The sequence below is a fragment of the Anoplophora glabripennis genome, unplaced genomic scaffold (assembly GCF_000390285.2).
Source record: "Anoplophora glabripennis isolate ALB-LARVAE unplaced genomic scaffold, Agla_2.0 scaffold77, whole genome shotgun sequence".
Taxonomy (NCBI): Eukaryota; Metazoa; Arthropoda; class Insecta; order Coleoptera; family Cerambycidae; genus Anoplophora; species Anoplophora glabripennis.
In genome coordinates, this window is record NW_019416717.1 from 289,926 (window position 1) to 311,247 (window position 21,322).

A 21,322-nucleotide genomic window follows, 5' to 3' on the forward strand; every position below is an offset into this window, starting at 1 on the left:
AAACCCATGATATTTACAGGAATCTTGAAGTAGTTTTTGTAATCTTTGAATTTCTAAAATGTATATGTATAGTCGGGGCGTTTCTTCTACCAAAAATTCAACGTAATTTGTGCACAGTCTCAGCTACATACTCTCCGTAGTTGTGATTTTCAGAATCTTCATACTCGCTCATACGTATAGTGCTCCATTTTGTCCGTTTCCTACAACATGTGAGACTGCACAATGCTACCAACTGAAAATGGCGCATAATTCAAATCCTGGGTTACTTTTGGGATTGGAACACCCTTTATAAACCTCTTTTATAAGTTTGGCTGCTATTTTTTCACACTATATAATATTGAAAAAGAAGTCAAGTAATTTCAAAGGGTTGCTAAATTACTTGAGATAGGGGAAGTGGGGCAACATGAAACACTTTTCTTTGTTTTTTTTTGTTCTCACTGATGCAAGAAACAAAAATTATGATTAATTTTGTTGGGTATTACACGCTCTTTAGAACAAATACGTTCTTCTGCTGAAATGCTGTAATAAATAAATTTAAAAAATCTTAATAATTAAATCAAATTCATAAATTATCTGTTACTACCTCATGATATACATTGGCTGCACTATTGTACTATTTTAAATCTAATGAAATACTCATGTAAAGCCATTACATTTATTTTACAATTGTTTCAAGTAGCAAAATATTTTGCTTCATATTGGAAAAGCATGCTTTTTAACTTAAAATAAAACCTCTTGTATTACCTAAAATTAATGTAGAAAATAATTGAGATATAACACTATTTTCTCTTTAATGCCGTTGCTGCACTTCCACTGTATCTACTTGACTTGACTTTAGACTACTACTACTTGATTTAATTTCAAATCAAGTTAAGCCGTGAAACTCTTCTTAAGTATAAATCCATAAATCCTGAATTTAACCGCAGTAAAACGCAAATGTCTCAGGTTCAGTATTTCTAGTAGAAATGCAGATCTTTCGGAATCTCACTTTTTCCAAAAGTCTCTTCATACACATAGTAAGAACTTTAGTATTTTCAGAAGTTTGAAAATTTCAAAATTCAGGTTTGGACTTTCCACATTTAAGGAGGTATATCGGGGTCCGAGGGAAATGAGGAGCGCAGGGGGGTCCAATGCTTTTCTCTTGGGGCTAAAGCCCGCTGCCATTTTGAAAAAAATTAAATTCTATTGAAATTATTTGCGATAATATATTATCTATATAGCAAAGAAATCTACTCATATGCACATAGCATACATATTGACTAATTAACAACATAAAAATATAATATTTAATGAACGCATAAAGACTATGTAGATGTGGCAACAGCGCTAATAATTGACTAGCAGTTGTACACACTGTGAACCTACAGACCTCGGACATCGGAGATATTGTGCGTCAAATTCGGGTAAAGATGCGTACTCGTTCAAAAATGTATTGTGTGTAAACTATGTAAAATATAATTATTATATATAGCAAATATATCGTATTATCCTCGCGAAGATTTGTATTCTTTATTTAAAATCCGTAAATCATGTGAACTGGTAAAACGACGAGAAAATAATTATGTTAATTTAGTTCTAAAGAAATTAAATGACACTCGCGCCCATCTCTCGTCCAAGTCAAAGAAAATGTTGGATGCAATTTTGAAGGTTCTATGATAAAAATTACATTATTACTCACTATTCGTGTTTTTAATATCTATTTTAGTAATGTTATAAAAGTTTTGCAACTATAACTAATTTTTTAGTTATAAAGTTTGCTGAGAAACATTTGTCCTTCGTTATTCCGTACAAATGCTTTTATCTCAAATATTACTAATTAGGTATATTAATCAAGTAAAGAAAACTTTATGTAACCCTAAATATTGCTGGGTAATGATTACGGTGTTTTTATAAACCATTAAATATATTAAAAGGATTTATCAACTGTATTTTTTATTCCAATAAATATATCACAGCTTCCTAGTCTTTTTAATTAATCTAGTTTTTAAAAACATTACAAAAAATCATCTGTTGTTGATAATTTATTGTTGATAACAATGTACATGGGATTTATGAAAAATGTATATGTTTGAAATTAATTTCGTTTCTATCAAGTCTTTCAAATGTATTGCCTCCTTGCTGTCAGCTGATTGCGACGTTGCCACATTAATTCTCAAGTCAGACAGAAATGCAATTATTCATTTCTGTTTCTAATTAATACAGCTGTACTATGTTCAAAACTTACATTAGTTTTACATCACAAATAAGATAATACTGTGTACTATCTATGGAAAAGTTTTGTTTCACAATTTCTACATTTTTTTTCTCAGTTGTGGGCAAAAAAAGAGCCGCGCGTCCATCTTCGCCATATAAACCTATGTTAAAAGGAACAACTTTCAACAACAATATCTCAAAATCTAGATTAAAAAAAAATCAAAAAAATATTACGCACAGAGGGAGCACTGGGTAATACGCTATATAAATTTCAAGTACATCTGTGCATTTTAGTAAACACGATATACCTCCTTAAGTATAAATCTATACTGGATTTAACCGCAGTAAAACGCAAATGTCTCAGATTGAGTATTTCTAGTAGAAATGCAGATCTTTCGGAATCTCGCTTTTTCCAAAAGGCTCCATACACATATACTCGGCGGCCGAAATTATAAAGAGTGACTAATACATAATATAAAAACACTATTACCATAATGCGTATAAAATATAAAATGATTTCTATACGGTTCAATATTATTTATCTTTGTGCCGCTCGCCATGCACATCGGTAGAATCTATAATCGTCTATAGACTGAGTTACACTGAACGTCGATCTATATTTTATCTCTGTCTTTTGCACTTGGTAGGGAATAGGGAAATGCTTTTTTAGTGGGTGTAAACGGACTTGATTTGCCCGACCTGAGAAATGTCATAGCATAAGCGTAGACGAGGGGTCTAATTCCATGGCTATAATAAATTTATAAATTAAAAAAACACAACTGGGACGTTTTAAAATGCTGTAATAATTAAAATTGATCAAAGTGCCGGTTATAGCAAACCGTAAAAAATATTAGATGTTATGTTTTATTATGTTTTTTCAATATTTTCTATATCTTGTTGCCTTTTACGCAGACACGCCAATGGATTTTCGTTGAGCTAGCGATGAATCACTATCTATAATTTTGTCCGTCGAGTATAGTAAGAACTTTTGTATTTTCAGAAGTTTGAAAATTTTAAAATTCAAATTTTGAACTTTCCACATTTAAAATATTCTGTTTGTTCCTAAACTCATCATCATCGTGTGAGATGTAGAAATAGGCTTGTCTTCTTATAACAAAACAGTGGTAAAATTGCACATCTAAAAAAAAGAATATAAAATCGTTACAAGGTTACAAGAGGTCGGTTTTTACTACGAATTGCGGTTGACCCATAAACTTACATTTACGTGACAAATCCGCATCCATAGCGCTGTCCTCATAGTCGCATCCGATTGACAGATAAACGCTCTGATAAACCTTAACAACGGAGCAAATTGCTTCTTTTTTTACCACCTCGAAAGGATACATTCTTTCGCCGGCACCGGCATCGAATGTCCGAGAGGAGTTGCACCAAAGTAACTCGCATTAACAATAAACCGTAATTAGCTTCCCACCGGATTCCTAATTGGTTCGATTCTTTGAACTTTAGAATGGCCAAGTAATACGTTCGAGGATCATTCGGCCCATCAATCATTGCACTAGTTTCGGTTTTAATAAATCAAAGCCCTGCCTTACCTAAATATCTTTGTGCCCGGTGACTGATATGGATGTCTTTGAACTTTATTATTCCCTAACGGGTACGAGGGCCTTCACGGACGCGATTGTGTTGCGTTAGAAACTCCCCGAGATTCACTTTACTCGAAGAGCGTACCTTCGTGTAAGTGGGGCGTTTTTTCGAGGCGATTTCTTCGTGCATAGATTTCATATTTACTCTTTCCGGTAATTGAATTTAAGTGGTTTTTGGCACATCATTAAATGGTTCAGTACGGATTTAGTTGTTTGGAGGTCTTTATTTTTTTTTTTGAGTATAAATATTTTCACTTACCTTTTGATTTGAGCACACGGAAAAAATTATATTAAAAGTGTATTTAATTGTAACTATATAAAAGGAAGGTATTTCAGAACAAGCGAGAAGTATCAAACCAATTACGATTATCAACAAAATAAAACAACTAGGAGAGCATGAAGTATTTTATATTTTCAGGCTTGATGAAACCGTTATACTTGGAAGACAATGTGATTATAAAAAAAGTCTTTTACAAGGGAATGATTACACAGGCCGACAAAATTTGGCCCAGAAACCAGAATGTACTTTTAGGAAAGAAGGAGAGCCACGTGGCCTCAGCGACTGCGAATACTAAAATCCGATTTTACAATCGTCGTTGCGTTAGTGTTTACCTGGTATCTGTGGTGTTTACAATAGTTTTTTAGTAGTTAGTGTCAAAAATGGCTTGCGTGTGTACTCGGAGTTGTTGGATATCGTTTTAATTTATGGTGAAGCAGGACAACATATTGTGTATGGTGAAGCAAGACAACATTTGTGTTAGTTCGTAGAATCTGAGTAAGACGGACCCAAATGTGTTTACACGTCGGTGGATAAAATTTCGAACAGTTGTAACATTAAGTATTTCAAATTATTTTATTATTTAAAAACATAAATTTATTTTATTAATTAATAATGACAATAACTGCAAAAGCAGTTGAATTTGCTAATGTAAAATAGGTGCTTCTATTCATCTCTTTCCTTGCGAAAGTTTTTCTCCATATTTATCACAGTTTGCCGCCATACAGGTGCATTGTGCGGGGTAAGGTTTTACAGTGGACCAGTTTCCAGTGCCGTACAAAATTGTATTTGTAAGAGTTCCGTGTACATCCAAAAAAAATTATTTTTTTGATAAGTTCTGAATCACCCTGTATATTTAAGAAATTATAATTTCAGTGTATTTGTAATTGTTTTAACCCCATTTTCTGTATTTGTACTGATAAAAATGAAATGTCTCTCTTGCCATCTTCAATAGACTGGAACACGTAGGTCTATACTTTTAACAAATGTAGGCACCTATTTACCTAATTACCTATTTACCTATGTATTTTATTGTACATAATTTGACTAATTTTGTGGTTCATAAAAAAATGTTAAAATTGATGTGTTTTATACGAAAACGAATTATGTCGTAGGTAATAAAAACGACGAAACGTTAATAAAATATAGTGTTTTTTGTCATACTTTCTGACCTAATTCAGATTTAAAAAGAAAAAAGAAACAACCGGTGGTCGCTAAATAAATATTTAAATATATGTACTTTTATAAATATTTATGTACCTACCTATGTTACAGAAACTATTTTGGGGTATTGAGAAAAATATATAACACATAGTATACATATAAATTCTATTTAAACAATCATTACAATAATATGATAGGTAGTACAATATTGAAATACAAAAACAGGACCCAAAATCATTATAAATATTACACGGCTTGACTTCCAATACCAGGGAGGGCGGAAAAATTGCCAAACTGCATAGTAAATATGCGCTACTTCCACTCCGTCTTTCACTACTGCGCGGCGGTAACCATAACCACCGCTGTAAACACTTTACAGATGTCGAGCTACGAGTAGCTCTCGTATTCACTTTTGCACATTAAAAATTTAACATTTCCTTCCTAAAGTGTTTCATAAGGCTAATCTATTTAATTATGTAGATAATATTGTAAACTAAACTTTAAATTAATTTTTTTACTATGAAAATCCGTTGGGAGGCGACGCCCCAGAGCCCCCCGGCACCAGCCTCCACTGACCTTAATAAAGAGTAAAAACAATATTTTCATTTTAAAAATGATTTGTTAACTCGTTTTAGAACGTGAAAAATTAATTCATTTTTTATGCAGTACTTACCTACTTATGGACGTGTCGATAGGACCCAGAGCAGGGGTTTTATCGCCTCTATAACGGTGGTCATGCCGTTTGTTTACCTTGGGCGCGTTATAAATTTGTGGTTAGACTATTGACTGACCACTGCGAAGTGAATCCCATTTAGAGGATAAGATTCAGATAAAAGGGCGTATTAGCTTTTAACGGAACGGTTTAAGGGAGGGAGAGGGATTATCGAGCGATATAAAACCTTGCGAGGTGCCTATAAAAATATAGACACAAATCACGGGCCACGTTTGAGCTTTATTTTGTTCGTGGCGCCTAAGTGTTTTTAATTTCGACCGGTTTTTTTTCTTCTACTGCGTTTTCGTATTTTTTGTAAGGAATTAAGTGTCTAATTAACAAAAAAAATAAATCATGTGAGCACCGAGTAAATAAATAACAGATTTCTTACGGTTCTCCTTTTTGGTAAAAAAAAATAACAGAATTTGAGACTATTAAGCCAAGTTTTTCTTTCGAGATTTTCATTTAGCTTCGCATCGATCAATTTATTCGATACGTATCTAGCGGTACCCTAATGCCTGCCCTGTTGGCCTGGCGTGCCGATGAACAATCCAGGTTTTTTTGCTGAGATTTGCACAGATTTAATCTATTTTTGCTACCACAATGTGCATTGCCGCTTACTAGCTTACTACTGTTTATGATTATTATCGCCACAAAACTTCCGATGTCTACTTATTACATTTTGAGTTGTTTACATTAACATACAGGGTGCCCCAATATTCTGTGCAGATGAAGGAAGCTACCTTATTTCTTGTGATCAAAATATAACAGATTTAAATTTACCTCTATCCTATGTGTATGGTGTCAACGTAATCAATAACCTAGTGTGTAATTTTCCGTAAAATAATAACGAAGCACGATCTACATACCTTCTGATAACGCGCCCGACTGTGTCATTGTTAGTTCATGTTACACAAACTTTGTTTTATTCTAATGTACTTTCTTAATAAACTGATGACTCGGAGCCCAATAACGAGATAGACATGAAGACGTTACACTTTGAAAGCTGTTAAAAATACATAAAGCCGTAAATTGGGTTGAGGAGGAAGGGAATAAGAATAATGGGAGGGAAGCAAAGGGGATTTATTAGCGACACATTAAAACATGTTTTAAATCTCTTGCTCTTTTCTGAGATAGACAACGGGAGCGGGAAATTGAGTTGTTAAAATGGACAGATTTCCCGAGAAAATATGGTTACAGCGAATATATTCCCTTTAATTTTTGAATAATAAAAATGTTCTTCACTTATTTAATACATATTTCAATTTAATACTTACCTAACTTTAACATAAAAATTCTATTCTAGTATTTTATTTACAGGTATTAAAACCGCTGAAAAATACTAGACACAAAAAAGCGGGAGCCTGTTTTGACTAATTAAGAACAAAATTGGTGTTTTTCAAAGTAAATCCCAGATCAATAATTGGTGGCCAGTTTGAATAATAATATATCCTGTAGCTATTGTAAAAATGCGCCGGAGGATTTTATATTGTATTTGTGGTATGTGATTCATTCAAATTTGTTGCTAATTAATAACCGTGTTCCGTGATTATCTTATTAAAAAAAAACGTCTCACCAATATTGACAAGTGTGGTATTCAACACGATGCGATGGTATGGTGTTATTCTCTTCTAGAATTTTACACGTTATTTATTTGTAAAAACTAACATGTTTTAAAAAATATTTTCTTAATTTTACATAGATCGCATTGGAAAAGGGTATTAAAATCATATATTTGTCATTGATATTGATGAAAATATTGTGAATTGTAAATTTACATAAGTTATTTAAATATTTTATTTATAAATTATAAAACGCAGTGTAATACGAGTTATGTATAAATCTATGTAATGTAATTCTACATTTATTTTACAGATATAAATGTAATTATACAAATATAATTTATACTAAATTTGAAACTTTACATTTAAATTTATTTTTATACACAATATACCAAGTGATTTATCTTATGACAAAATAATATCTCGGTTGGACTGGATTATTTCGAAAAAAATTTCAGATAAAAATTGTAGGGCACCGAGACGACTTTTAAACCGGAAGTTGATTTTTTTTATGGAAACACCCATTTTTTACCACGATTTCCCGTTTCGATTGAAAAACGATAGAAAAATTTTGTTCTTATTATTTTTTCTATTTAACCATAAAATGGCCATAAAAAAAAACAAAAAAACAATCCTGCGACAACGGAGTACCTTGTTGGGATCACTTAAAAAAAAATGTTTTATACAAAAGTTATAGGGTGAAAAGAGGGTTATCTTGACATGATCTTGAAAATGACCTTGATCTTAACTTCAAGGTCGTTTGAAGATCAAATTCAAAATTTTAAATGTGACCCTCTTTTTGACCTCTGAAATTACAAGCGCGGGAAGTTTTACAATAAGATATGAACTTAACCTCAAGACCAGATTTCAAGGTCATTTTAAGATCGAAATACTATATAATTATTAACTACTTTTAGCACTACCCAGGAGTAACGACGTTAACGTAGTAGTCTTTTATTCCCTTTGGGGTGCTTGTTTTCGGGGAAATGAAGAATTTCTTCAGATTTTTATGATATTCTGAAGACTGAAGTATGTAGGAACAATTCTGACTCCGGATTCGTACTCAAGATTTTTGTTTTTTATGCCCATTTATAGCCAAAATATGAGTTAAATCGAAAAAAATAAAAAATTTTTTTATTTTTCAATCGAAATCCGATATTTGTTTCGAATGTATTACATTCATTACAAATATTCTGATACTTTTTACATTTTACAATTCTGAACATTTTTACATGTTTCTTAAATACATTTGTTTAATAAAATGCAATATAATATTAGTTAATGTAATTTTACATTTATGTTACAGATGTAAATGTAATTTTCCTTAAATTAAGCATTAACAATAAATATAATATAACTTTATATTAATTTGGAATATGTAAATATAATTACTCCGAAATAATTTACTGTGCATATTATGTAATACATTTATTTCGTAGATATAAATGTATTTAGTTATACGTAGATGATTCCACTTGAATTGAAAATATACACCGAGTATAATGTAATTTTACACATATTGTACAGCATTACAGTACGTATAATGTAATTATACATTTATTTTGGAGATATAACGTAATCATACAAATATAATTCCCTTTGAATTAAAAACTGTGAGTAAATATAAGTAACATACCTGTATTCCCTTATTCTATTTTGTTGTGGGAGAATTAAAATCGAGAGAAAAATTGCAAGAATGTACCTTTTTAGTGTAAATTAAAGTTATTAGAATAGAATAGAATATTTATTGGTCTACATTAATACATATATCTTATTATAGTAGCAACATCAAAGAAACACACAATCATAAAAACAACAATTTAAGAAAATACAACTAAAGCACTAGACATACATATAGAAATACACATTGATCTAACAATAAAATTTGCTTTACAACGTAATAAACGTTAGAGTGAAAGCGTCCACTAAAAGTCATGAACACTATCCATAAAGTCACTAACGGAATAAAAACATTTTGACAACAAATAATTCTTTATACACAACTTAAATTTGATATAACATAGTGATTTTACATGCGATTGGAGGATATTGTACATGTTTAAATTTAAGGAATTTCTCGCAGACAATGCTAAGCGATATCTAGGTAGCCGCAAGAATTAGAAGTACGAGTACAGTAATTATGTATATCCGACTGAACCGTGTACCTGGCAATATTTTTGTGAATATTCAATAAACAGTTATAAACAAATAGCGATGGCAAGGGCATAATTGTTCACAAAAAGTTGGCGACAGTGATCTCTATAACCTACGTTGGACAGAATACGAATGGCTTTTTTTTGGATTCTAAGGCTTTTAAAGCGCTAGAGCAACCCCCCCATAGCACAATACCATAAGACAAGATGGAATTAAAGAGGGAAAAATAAACTGATCTTAAAGTATCAGTGCTAATCACCTCTCTCAGTTGCCTTAACAAAAAAACTACCCCAGACAACCTTTTATTCATGGTCAGACCAAGTCAATTTATTATCAATTGTAACACCAAGGATTTTAACAAATTTATGTTCTACATGCCCTGGAGTAGTGGTAAACGTTATACTCTGGGATTTATCTATATTAATTTTAAGATTGTTAAATGAAAACCAATTTATGGCTTCAGTTACACATGAGGAATCTTTATTCATATTAATTAGGGTGATATCATCTGCGAATAGTACACACTTATTAGGTGCGATAGCAAAGCAAAAGTCATTAAGATATATTGCGAAAAGCAAGGGCCCCAAAACAGAACCCTGCGGAACACCATGATCAATACAGTTAAACTTGGAAGTATTGCCATTCACTGTTATATGTAATTTAGTATTTATTTTGCTTTTAAATAAGGACACTGCTTTTTATAGGTATTAAAATAGGACAAATTCATAAATTCTTCAGTAGTTTCATACTTTCACATGTAAAATTACATTAAGGTCGAAGTAATTTTACAAATATTTTACGACGTGACTATGATCTCGCATTTAATTCAGAATTTTACAATGTGCATTGCTGGCAGCGAGTAACTCATTTCAATTACTGTAATTTTATTTTTTATTTTGTTATTTCTTTTTAGTTCGCTCTTAAATTGAGCGAGTGCGTCCGTTACATTGTAAAAAATCGTTGCATCGGCTTTTGCGGTAGGCATGTTATGTGCCGGGCATTAGCCGTTATTGGAAATATGCATATAAAAGATATTGATTTAGGTGATTGGAATAGCTGGACTTGTCGGAAAAATAGATAAACTAAATTAAAACGTTTTGTTGTTGATCGTAGTTTATGGTAGTGGCTGGCATTTATGACGTTGGAACGCCGGTAAAATTGTCAAACAGCGCTGCGAACACGTTTTAATGCGCCAAATTGTGCAGAAATCGGTGTCTGTGGGTTTGAAGTTGTTTTACGAGAGAAAATGGTCCCGTGGCTTTTAAAAGACATAGACATATCTCTAATAAATTCGTCTTGTGTTTTAATACGTGCATAAACGTTAAGAATTAACATTGTCTTCGTGAAAATGTATATGACTTCTTAATTAGGTCTGCTGTAGTAATGTCCCAATGTAAACTGTAATTGTACAGAGATAAAAAAAAGTTTATTTGTTAAATATTGGACAGTGCTACGGAATTTGTATTTTCTTATATATTTATTTCTTACATGCGTTCTCACATTACACTGCTAACAATTTACAATGTATTTTAGTGCAAATCTTGTATTTGTTTTCACTATTTTTACTGTAATATAAGTATACTTACAAAACTATAAATTTAGAGTGTATCTACTGTTTTAACTCAGTCATTTAAAATTCATGTTTTCATGTAAATTTACAATTAAATGATAAACAAAAGTTCACAATTACAGGTTTAATGCAAAAGCTAATTTTACATAAGTATATACAGGGTGGTCATATTTATACGGAGGCTACCTTTGACCTTTAGATACACATATCGTAAGTTTGTTTTCTCAAATTCAGTCGCGAAATCTGATTTTTTTTACATTTTTTTAAATAATTTTCATACCTCGCCGCTGGACAAGCTAGTATAACCTCAAACAACTGAGCTCGTGCCAAGTCTCATAATTTAAAGGAAATATTATTAAAAACCAAATTTTCACCTGCTGTGAAGTACTGCTCTTTGGCGCGTTACTTTTATTAAATGGGTCTTTTCCAGGAGCTCTATCATCCCACATAAACGGAAATTTACTTATTTTAAATAAGATGAACTATGAAACAGTACCTGACAACTAATCTAACAGAAAACTTAAACAGTAATAAATAAATAATGATAAATGAATTTATACAAAAATAAGTAAATAATCTGTTTACTCACATGATTTTTACAACATATGATATACTTGAAATCTAGTAGTTAATCTTCGAGTACTGGTTCCAGGATCCTCTTCCATGGCGTTTAAAGTTTCTGGTTCTAAGTTTCTCACTCTCTGAGTTTCTTAATTCACGTCCAACATTAGCAGCATAATGACGTACCAGAGCTCTTGTAATCTCTTAAATGTTGAAACAAACATTTTCTTATTCGGTACTTTTAAGTCGGAATAATTTGTCTGATATTGTCTTCTTTGCTCCTGACAAAGCTTTAACCATATCAGCTCTTTGTTGATTCGTATACATGCTTTTCTATATCACATAAAAACTTGAAAACACAAAAATACGCTGTAGCGATAATAAACACTGAAATAATTAACTTTATAAGGTTACACTTACACTAGGTACACAAATACACTTCACAAATAGAACGAAGCCCGTTTCGCCCAATTAAAGTGGCAGTTTGATTTTTACTGGTGTACCATCCCATCATATTACACCAGGTGTGAAGTTAACTAGTAGTGACAGCTTTTCAGACACGGCTAATTGAAATTTTAACAGCAGCGGAGGCTAATCTTGGTTGCATTTCATAGGCGTTAGGAACAGGATCGGATTCTGCTTAAATTTAAACTATTCACGGTTTAATTTTGTTGTTGTTTTGTTTATTTTCAATTAACTTAATATGTCTAACACCGATAGTTTTGCTGATGGAGCTGAGTATGGAAAAAGAGTAGAAACATACCGTATTTTGTTTAGAATTTTATAACTTTTTAATATTACTTGTCTTAATTTTCCTAAATGCGTTCCTATCTATGTAACGTAGTGATGGTAGTAGAAATTGAATTCATACACTGCGAAAAATAATAACATGTTTATAAAAAATTGAAACGATAAAAAATATTTCAAATCAGTCAGATTAGTTTTTTATTAGTATATTAGTAATGTATCTACGTACTAGTATTATTATTTTCTACTTATTTTAAAAAGGTAATAAGTGGCAAAGGCAACGTTGATAGTGCACTGATATAATTTACCACGCTAATTCCGGGTGGCTCAGTGGCAGCGTAAATGAGAATTAAAGTGCATTTTAAAAGACTTATTATACCTTATTATAACTTAAAAAAATTTAAAAGTTGTAGGGTTTTGAGGGGGACAACTAATGGTGACCTTGACCATGACCTTCAAGGTCATTTCAAAGTCGAGTTGATTTTTTTAAATGGAAACATATTTTTGACACCAGAAATGAAAAGAGAAAATTTTACATCCTACTATTACCTTGACCATGGCCTTCAAGGTCATTTGAAGGTCACTTTAGTCTTTGTTGCAAAATTCTACTGTTAAGACCAGAAATGAGAAGAGTGGGCCATTTCACGTCCGTCTATGACATTGACCTTGACCTTTACTGTAATTTCAAGGTCAAGTTCATTTTTCAAATCGGAACTGGTATCTTTCAGACCAAAATAGAAAGTGCAGAGAATTTTGCTTCCGGATATAACCTTGATCATGACCTTAATTTTCAAAAGTCAATTGAAGGTCATTCTAGTATTTTACAGGCAAAACTTTACTTTTGTTCATATTTTTCTGTTTGATATGTGGGGCTCGCCATAATCTTCCAGAATACCCATTAACCCTTAACGGCATGCATTTTTTATTCAAATGTTTTTGAACTCAGACTAGCTCAGAATTTAGTAATAGTTAAATCCGATACGGCGGATATGTCGAATACTCGGCCCGACCTTGAGTTTTAACGTAGGTTGAAGCATTTTCAAAGTGTTAATCCATATGAATATTAAAAATGTTTACCAAAAATTGTTCGGCCATATTGGATTTGAACGTTTTCAAATTCTGACTTCATATTCGCGATCAGCGCCCTCGAAAACCCCCGAGTATACTATTCGGCAAGACGGAAATGAATTTTGCAACATAAAATTAAAATGACCTTCAAATGCCCTTGAAGGTCATTGTCAAGGTCATAGTCGGATGTAAAATTTTCTGCTCTTTTCATTTCTGGTGTCAAAAATATGTGTTTTTACATTTGAAAAAATCAAATTGGCCTTGAAATGACCTTGAAGGTCATGGTCAAGGTCACCATTAGATGTCCCCCTCAAAACCCTACAACTTTTATTTCAAAATTTTTTTCATTAAGCCCTTAGAGATATTCACGTGTATTTTTTAAAATGGGACACCCGGTACATAACTCGACTAATTATTTAAAAAATAATTTCGTATTTGTATTTAGGGGATATGTTCACCCTGTATAATCAATATTTTATTTATTATTTATACAAGTTCATTTTTAATAACATTTTTGTGTAGTGAATACAGAGGTTCTAAGACCTCTAATATCTTGTATTAGATTTGGATATTCATGTTACTAAAAGAATTATCCTCGTGTAAATATTTATCAGTTCCGTTACAACGGTATTGTTATAGGTTGGTATCTGTGTTATCTTCTATTTGGCCGTAGTATCAGTACAGACACCTCTTCCCTTTTTATATTCAGATTTTTTTGTCTAATCAGAGGAACCGCAACGTTTTTAAATGAAATTTGTGGGTGGTATCACGGGGCACGAGTCGTAAAATGTTTACATAGCATTTCCTGGAGTTTTATGTCGTAATTAAATGCGTCGGATAGAAGGAAATGGGTATATGGACGTCGTATCTATTAGGTACATAAAACAAAACACAATCGTCGACAGGAAGGCACAACGATACCCCCAAAAAATGTCAGGAATGTTTTTATATCAGAATATGTTATAGGTAGGCTCTTTAGTTATTAAAAATAGCGAATTGTTGAGGCTGTATATTTAACATTTTACTGAGCGCCATTCGATAGCAGACAACGTCTACTTCGCTTCATTTCTGTCACTTTTTGGCATTTCAGAAAAAATAAAAACTACTTTTTTGGCGCCCTCTTTAATTGGTTGTATCTTCATAGGGTTGCAACTTCATCTTCACTTATTTTTCAACGGGGAATCGCCCCTTGATTTTTTTGGCCTTTATTTATTTACACCCTGTATAGTGAGCTAATAAAATTGTTAATAATTTACCGTGCACAAATTCACTAAATAATATAGTCCAGTCATTGAAGGTAAAATACGGCGTTACTGCATAATTTTCCCAAACAGCACTGATTTGCACCAAAATTTGGATTTAGGTTCTATAGTGCGATCGTATTCGATGCAAAGTAATAAATCATTGCCTGTCAAGGGAATCAGTGCAACACATTTTATAGGGGGTTTTGGAAATTGAATAATTTCTTTATGCATTATGGATTAACAGTTATATATTTATGAAGGACAAAATGAAAAACAAAGGCATCTTCTTCGCACATTGGGCAGCAGGACAACAATACATTTATTACTCCCTTCATTATCCCTCATATGACTTGTGTCTTGTGTTTTTTGCGGCGGCGCGCGTGCCGGCCTGACGTGGTCAGTTTCGTTTCGGTTGTATTGGTGCTGCGTGTTTCTCGCTCGCGATATTTGTGAGGTTATAACTGTTATAAGTGCAATTATATTTCTTTCGGGCTATATGTGTGTTTCGCGCTATTATTTGAGAATTTGTGAGTGAAATCATATTTCTTGTGCTCCGTAACAAAAGTGTTTTTAGTGTTTTATTTGTGTGCTGTGTGTGTGTTTCGGGCTGTTGTTTGTGAATCGTGAATGCTATTATATTTTCTGTGCTAGTGAAGTGAAGTTTTTTGTATTATTATTGCTCTGTTGTCGTTATATGGATAAATGGAGGCGGTGCCTGGATGTTCGCGAGCCGGGTGTACAGCTGTGGGTACAAAAAATCTATATTTAGTTACAGAGAAAAAACGATAATATTAAATGTCTATAACCCTTTAGAAAAGGATCATCCCATGAAACTGTAGACTGGTTTGGTGGACATGTGTTCTAGATATACTGGAGTAAGCGAATTATCTGTTTTCAAAATTTTAAGAGAGAAGAAAATTGAAGGAGACGTTAAGAAACCTAAAAAATGGGTGCAAAGAAGAAATTAATATTAACTGAAGATGAGAAAAATGCAGTTTGGCGTACAGTACATAAATCATAGAATTTATATTTTGTTTATAATTTGTTAACATTTCTTGTTTGATAGAAAAATAACTTATTTTGTTGAGATTGGTAGAGAATTGTTGTTAGTGTTTTCATTTGATAGAATCATATCATAGGATTTATATTTTGTTTTCATTCTGTAAATATTTATAGTATATCTGTTATACAAGGTTTTTGCTTTGAAACTTCGTTCTCCTTATAAAAAAAGAATCGTAATGGGGTGCGATGAAGAGATCAGTTCACGTCTGGAACCCTGTTCCTACAAAAATCCCTTTATTCTCATAAACTATTTGTTTTAAATGTAATTTATTATAAATCCAATTCGTTATTTAAATTCCACATATGTACTACATTTCACCTCTGTACGCGCCGCTGTTTATTGTTCCCTGCTCTACGATCAAGCTCGCCAGGTTAGTATTTGATGTATAACCGACCACTTCGTACACTCGATGCACCTGGCCGACTACAGCTAGTACCAGAACACAGTGCGTATGCGGCGGTATTTCAGATTTTACATTCAATTTCATTTTAAATTTGAAACGGTTCATATTACGCCTCCTAAAAATGATGACACGATTTTCCTTTGATAAAAGACCGACAATTTTTTGCTCTACTTTGCATCGTATACGATCGTACTATACTTACCCTCTACTTCAAAGTTGACCCAGTGCCGGAGGTTGCTTTTTATTTTTTAGGGGTGAAAGCTATCCCTATTCGAAAATAATTATAGAATTGTAGATCCGAGCTTGTAATAGGTTGAAATCATCTTTAAATAAGTAATTATGATGAACTGAATATTGCCAATCCCTAAAAACCATCCCCTATGACAGTAATCATTAAAAAATAATGTTGAAAAATATTATTCAGCAACTTGGAATAATTTAAGAAATTAAGATTTCTTTACTGTTTTAATTTTTTATTATTTATTTATAAGTTTCAATCTTTATAAATACCACCCTTGCAAAAAAAATCGAACAATTATAGTTAACTTTTTTTTTTGTTCTAAATATAATACAATCTATTTATTATTTAAAATGTATTGTATTTATTTTATCAAACCTTAAAACAACCCTACTGATTAAAATTTGCAATCAAAAATAGGGAAAATAAGAATTTTATTTTTATATGGATTTTAATTTTTTGTATTTTTATAACAAAATTTTTTTTATTGCAAATTACATATAAATAATCAAAAAAGTAAATGCGTTTATGCCTAAAATATAGTTATAATGTGTATTCATCAATGCTTCAATATACGTGTTCTGATGTCTGCAAAAATATGTGATTGGTTTTTTACCCACAACTCGCTTAGTTTTTATGCTATCAAGCTATTCAACAAACCATTTTGTAAGTTTTTTGAAGGGCTATAAGATCAAGTTAGTTAAATTTTCTTTCTGCCCTTATTTTTGTAAGGGTTTGAGCTGAAAGGGCTTGAACAAGTTGCTATCTACGAACATATGCAAACTTTCAACGACCATATCTTACTTAATTTTTATCCTATAGAAAAACAAAAAAAACAAAATTTTCGAAAAGCAAAACCTATAATTTTATACTATACAAAATTTTGCGTATCATTAATAGTTTTTGAGTTATTTTGAAGAAAAGAAAAATTTTTCCAAAAATACAAAAATTATCTTTTCACTTTAAGCTCAACTTTTTTCAAAACTAAGCACTTTAAACTGGTCAAACTTCTAGAGCGTATTACAAATTACAAGTACATAAATAAATTGTAAAGTGTTAACGATTATTTTCAATTGGGGTGGTAAGTAGGGGGTGATTTTCACATTTTTTGCCGCCAAAAATAATACGGACCAACTTTATTTCCGTCATAACTCGCTTAGGTTTGATGCTAGGGACTTATAAAAAATAAAGATGTTTTCAAGCACTTTAAAAAAGGTTCTATGAGTATTCCCTGAAAAATGCATTGGTTTTTTGTTATTTCATGTTCAAACTTTCAGTTTTGGCGTTTGACGAATAGGAACCAACTTCAACAAGCTATTATTCCGCTTGTATTGGGTCTACAGACACCATAAACTTACCATTTTTTTTTGTTTTTTTTATAAGCTAGTTTTATAAGAATGATTTTTTTGATAAAATATTTACTTTTTGAGTTATTCGTGAAAAACTGTCTTAAAGTGTTTTTTTTTTTGTTAAAAAATGTATACTTTCACTCACGAATAAGTCGAAAAGTTTTGACTTTCAGAAAAAACTTTATAAAACAAAAGTTGCTTAGAATTATGAGTACCTAATTCTATATATTCAATCCCGGAATTATTTTCAATGAAACCTTTTTCACCTCCGAGAAGGGGTGGCATCCACCCCCAGGGTAAAAGCAACCCCCGATACAAGGTCAATTTAAATAAATAAAATTATTTGCTTTTCACATATATGTATATTAAAATACCGAACATTTAATTACAGTCCATTAAAATATTTTCTTTTCTCATTATCCGTTCTCTCCTTTCATGAGGGTTTGACATTTTAAGATCGCCCCCTATTCATGCCGAATGGTGCATCATCGCGCGTATTAAGGGCGATTCCTTGTCGAGGTAAAATATGTGCGCGTCCCTCTCCCAAATAATGTATCCAACGTATACGAGCATGAAACCCGGAGGTGGTTCCCCCGAAAAGATTGATGTACGATGTGTCTCCCGGCGTCCGGAATCAATTTGCAACAGCTAAAAACGCACGCTACATGTCTGATTTTTTGACATAAAATCCGGTTCGCGGAGGGCAATAAGACTCATTTTATATTCGCCGTAAAACGTGACGCTTAGGCGTCTGATATTTTGAGCATCTTTCCCTATTTTACTACTGTCGCCGCGATCTGCTACAATGTCTCCCCTAGCGTTATGTCTCTTGGTGTCTATAGAGGCGTTTAGAAATTAGGGGGGAGGATGAAATGTGGTTTTTTAAGCAAGATTTAGATTTTTCGTGATATCTACCAGTTAGGGCCCGTAACTTTATCACCAAACAAGTATAGTTTTTCCGATATCAATTGAAGAACCAACAGATTGATAATATGTACCAGATTCGGTCGCTGACGTAGCAACTCTGCATTGGCCGGCAGTGCAGTGCAGCAATGCGGAATTTGGTGTGATTCAGGTAATTTTAATTTATTAAAGGCACCTTCTATCAATCAATCATATTACAATTGCGAAAGAAAGAAATAAGAAAGATATTTTGTTTACTAATATTATCACAACATGGCATTTTGGAGACCTTTTGAAACGGAACAAAACTAAATTTACCATCTATATAATAAAATAGTTTGAGGACATAACTAATTAAAATATGTTGTTGGCCAAATGAACATATAATAGAAATGTTCTACGCATTATAAACAAATTATTATAATTTTTTAACTTTAGCAGAAAATTTTTTTAGGTGCGCCTATGAAACTCATTAAATTTTATTACCAGGCGTTTTTTTGCATATTCAACTGACTTCGGAAAGACTAAGACAATTATTAGACAACCAATACTAAGACAATTATTAGACAACCTTCTTATTTCAGTTGTAATGTTTATGTTTCTAAAAAACTGCATGGTACACTGTAAATGTAGTGTGTACAAATCAAATAAACGCAAAGTTGAAAACCCTTTATATTTTTGCTTAGTCGAATAAAACACTTTCTTACGTTACAGTGATGTAAAATTTGATCTTTAAAACCGGCACCAGGTAATGCAGTCACTTGCAAATGATTTGTCAAAGTAAACAAATGCCCTATCGTGTGGATGGTGCATATCAATATATGGTATATCTTCAATAGCCAAATAATTGCTAAAACTCTGGCATAATGGTAGGGAAGATGATTTTTCTATCATATCGACTCTTGGCATGTTTCCTTTATTATAAAAGACGTCTACCAGATATCACTGCCATCGTATCTATCTAGTTATGTAAAATGTGTGCCATGAAAAAAAGGTTTTATTTTGCTACCTTTGCGATGTTGTATTGTTTGGTATTTTATAAGATTCTTGCGCTTTATGAAAATTTTTGCAACTTTATATAAGGTGTTTCTGAAATAAGTGCGTTCTTTGAAAAGGGTGATAGAGGGCGCGAAAATAAGCAACTTTTATGAATTATGTGATTGTTTAAAACTTTACGTTATTAAAGTGAAAAAAAGAAATTTCACATGAAGGCTTAAACAAATTTAAAGCCGTCCCTGGTGCGGCAGACTGATATACCTTTGATTTCGAAGCTGCCGCGCGCCACAGTGCGAAAGTGCGGTTGAAAATTTAAACTTTGTGTTCGAAAATGCTGAAATGTATTCAAATCTCGTTTAAAAGTAACACAAAAAATTAAACAAATAAACAAATTACTTCCCAGTAAACGATATGCCCTACAAAAATTGTTCAAAGTTGTTTCCATGCTTCCAAACGACGGTCAAAATTCTGTCACCAAAAACACCAAACCACACATTCACTGAAAACCGTTGCTGAAACCGAGATCTCTGTACAACGTGAGGATTTGCATCACACCAATAGTGAATGTTGTGAAAATTTTGTATGCCGTCTAGTAAAACAACATTTATCCGTAAAAAGCACCATGTTTGTAAAATCCGGAAACTACTGGCAAAATTCCACACGGGGCTGAAAATCATAGTTATTTAATGCTTGAACCCTTACGGTAACGGACCGCATACAAACGGCAAGTCTCATTTCAATTGTACTGACATTCTCCCTACATTAATCTGCTAGTTCTTGATCAGAAAACATTTTATATGCCGGCTAAGTAATACTGCAACACTCGACGCACGTGCACAAGATGCACAGGGTAGGCTTACATTTATGGTTAATTTTCTTAATTAATTTTCTCGAAAACAGAAGCATTTACCATCAGTTATCTAATAAAAGTTGGTCATTTTTGTGGCCTCTACCACCCTTTTCAAGGAGCGTATTTATTTCAGAAACACCCTGTATATTGAGCATTATTTTCTATTTCCATGCAACATAAATGTTGCAGGTGGGATATAAAATATAGGGAAATTTTCAAAAATCCACTCAATTCTTCAAGTAGGTACTGAAGAAGATTTTCAAAAAGTATATGATGAAAAAACCAGTGCCGTGCCTGTTTTTTAAATAATGTAAATTCGCACTGGTACGCTTCTCGAGCGCAATATAATTTTATTAATTAAAAATACGTGCCCCTTAAGAAGGCATAAGTGCAATGCGAGGTTAAAATAAAAGTAAGTAACTTGTATGAAATTTTCTTGTTAAAATAACTGTCCCCTTTAATTTAGATTACTTATCAAAGACCCTATATTTTGACATTTATGTAGAGAACCTTCCTAAATGATTACAAGACACGTGACCGTCGAGCATAGGCAACCAACATTGCACGACTGGCATTATTAACTAAAAATCCTCAAACTTCTAATACGATTGTCGATTGACTGAATAAAATGTAAAAAATTACAACAATCATCATTGAAACAGAA

General features: G+C 32.3%; 1 protein-coding gene across 1 annotated transcript in view; it reads left to right on the top strand.

The window, feature by feature from the left end:
- The window catches only part of LOC108911518 (ephrin-B2), a 382,567-nt gene that overhangs the window by 103,671 nt on the left and 257,574 nt on the right, over window positions 1-21,322 (top strand). The gene's annotated exons all lie outside the window — the stretch shown is intronic.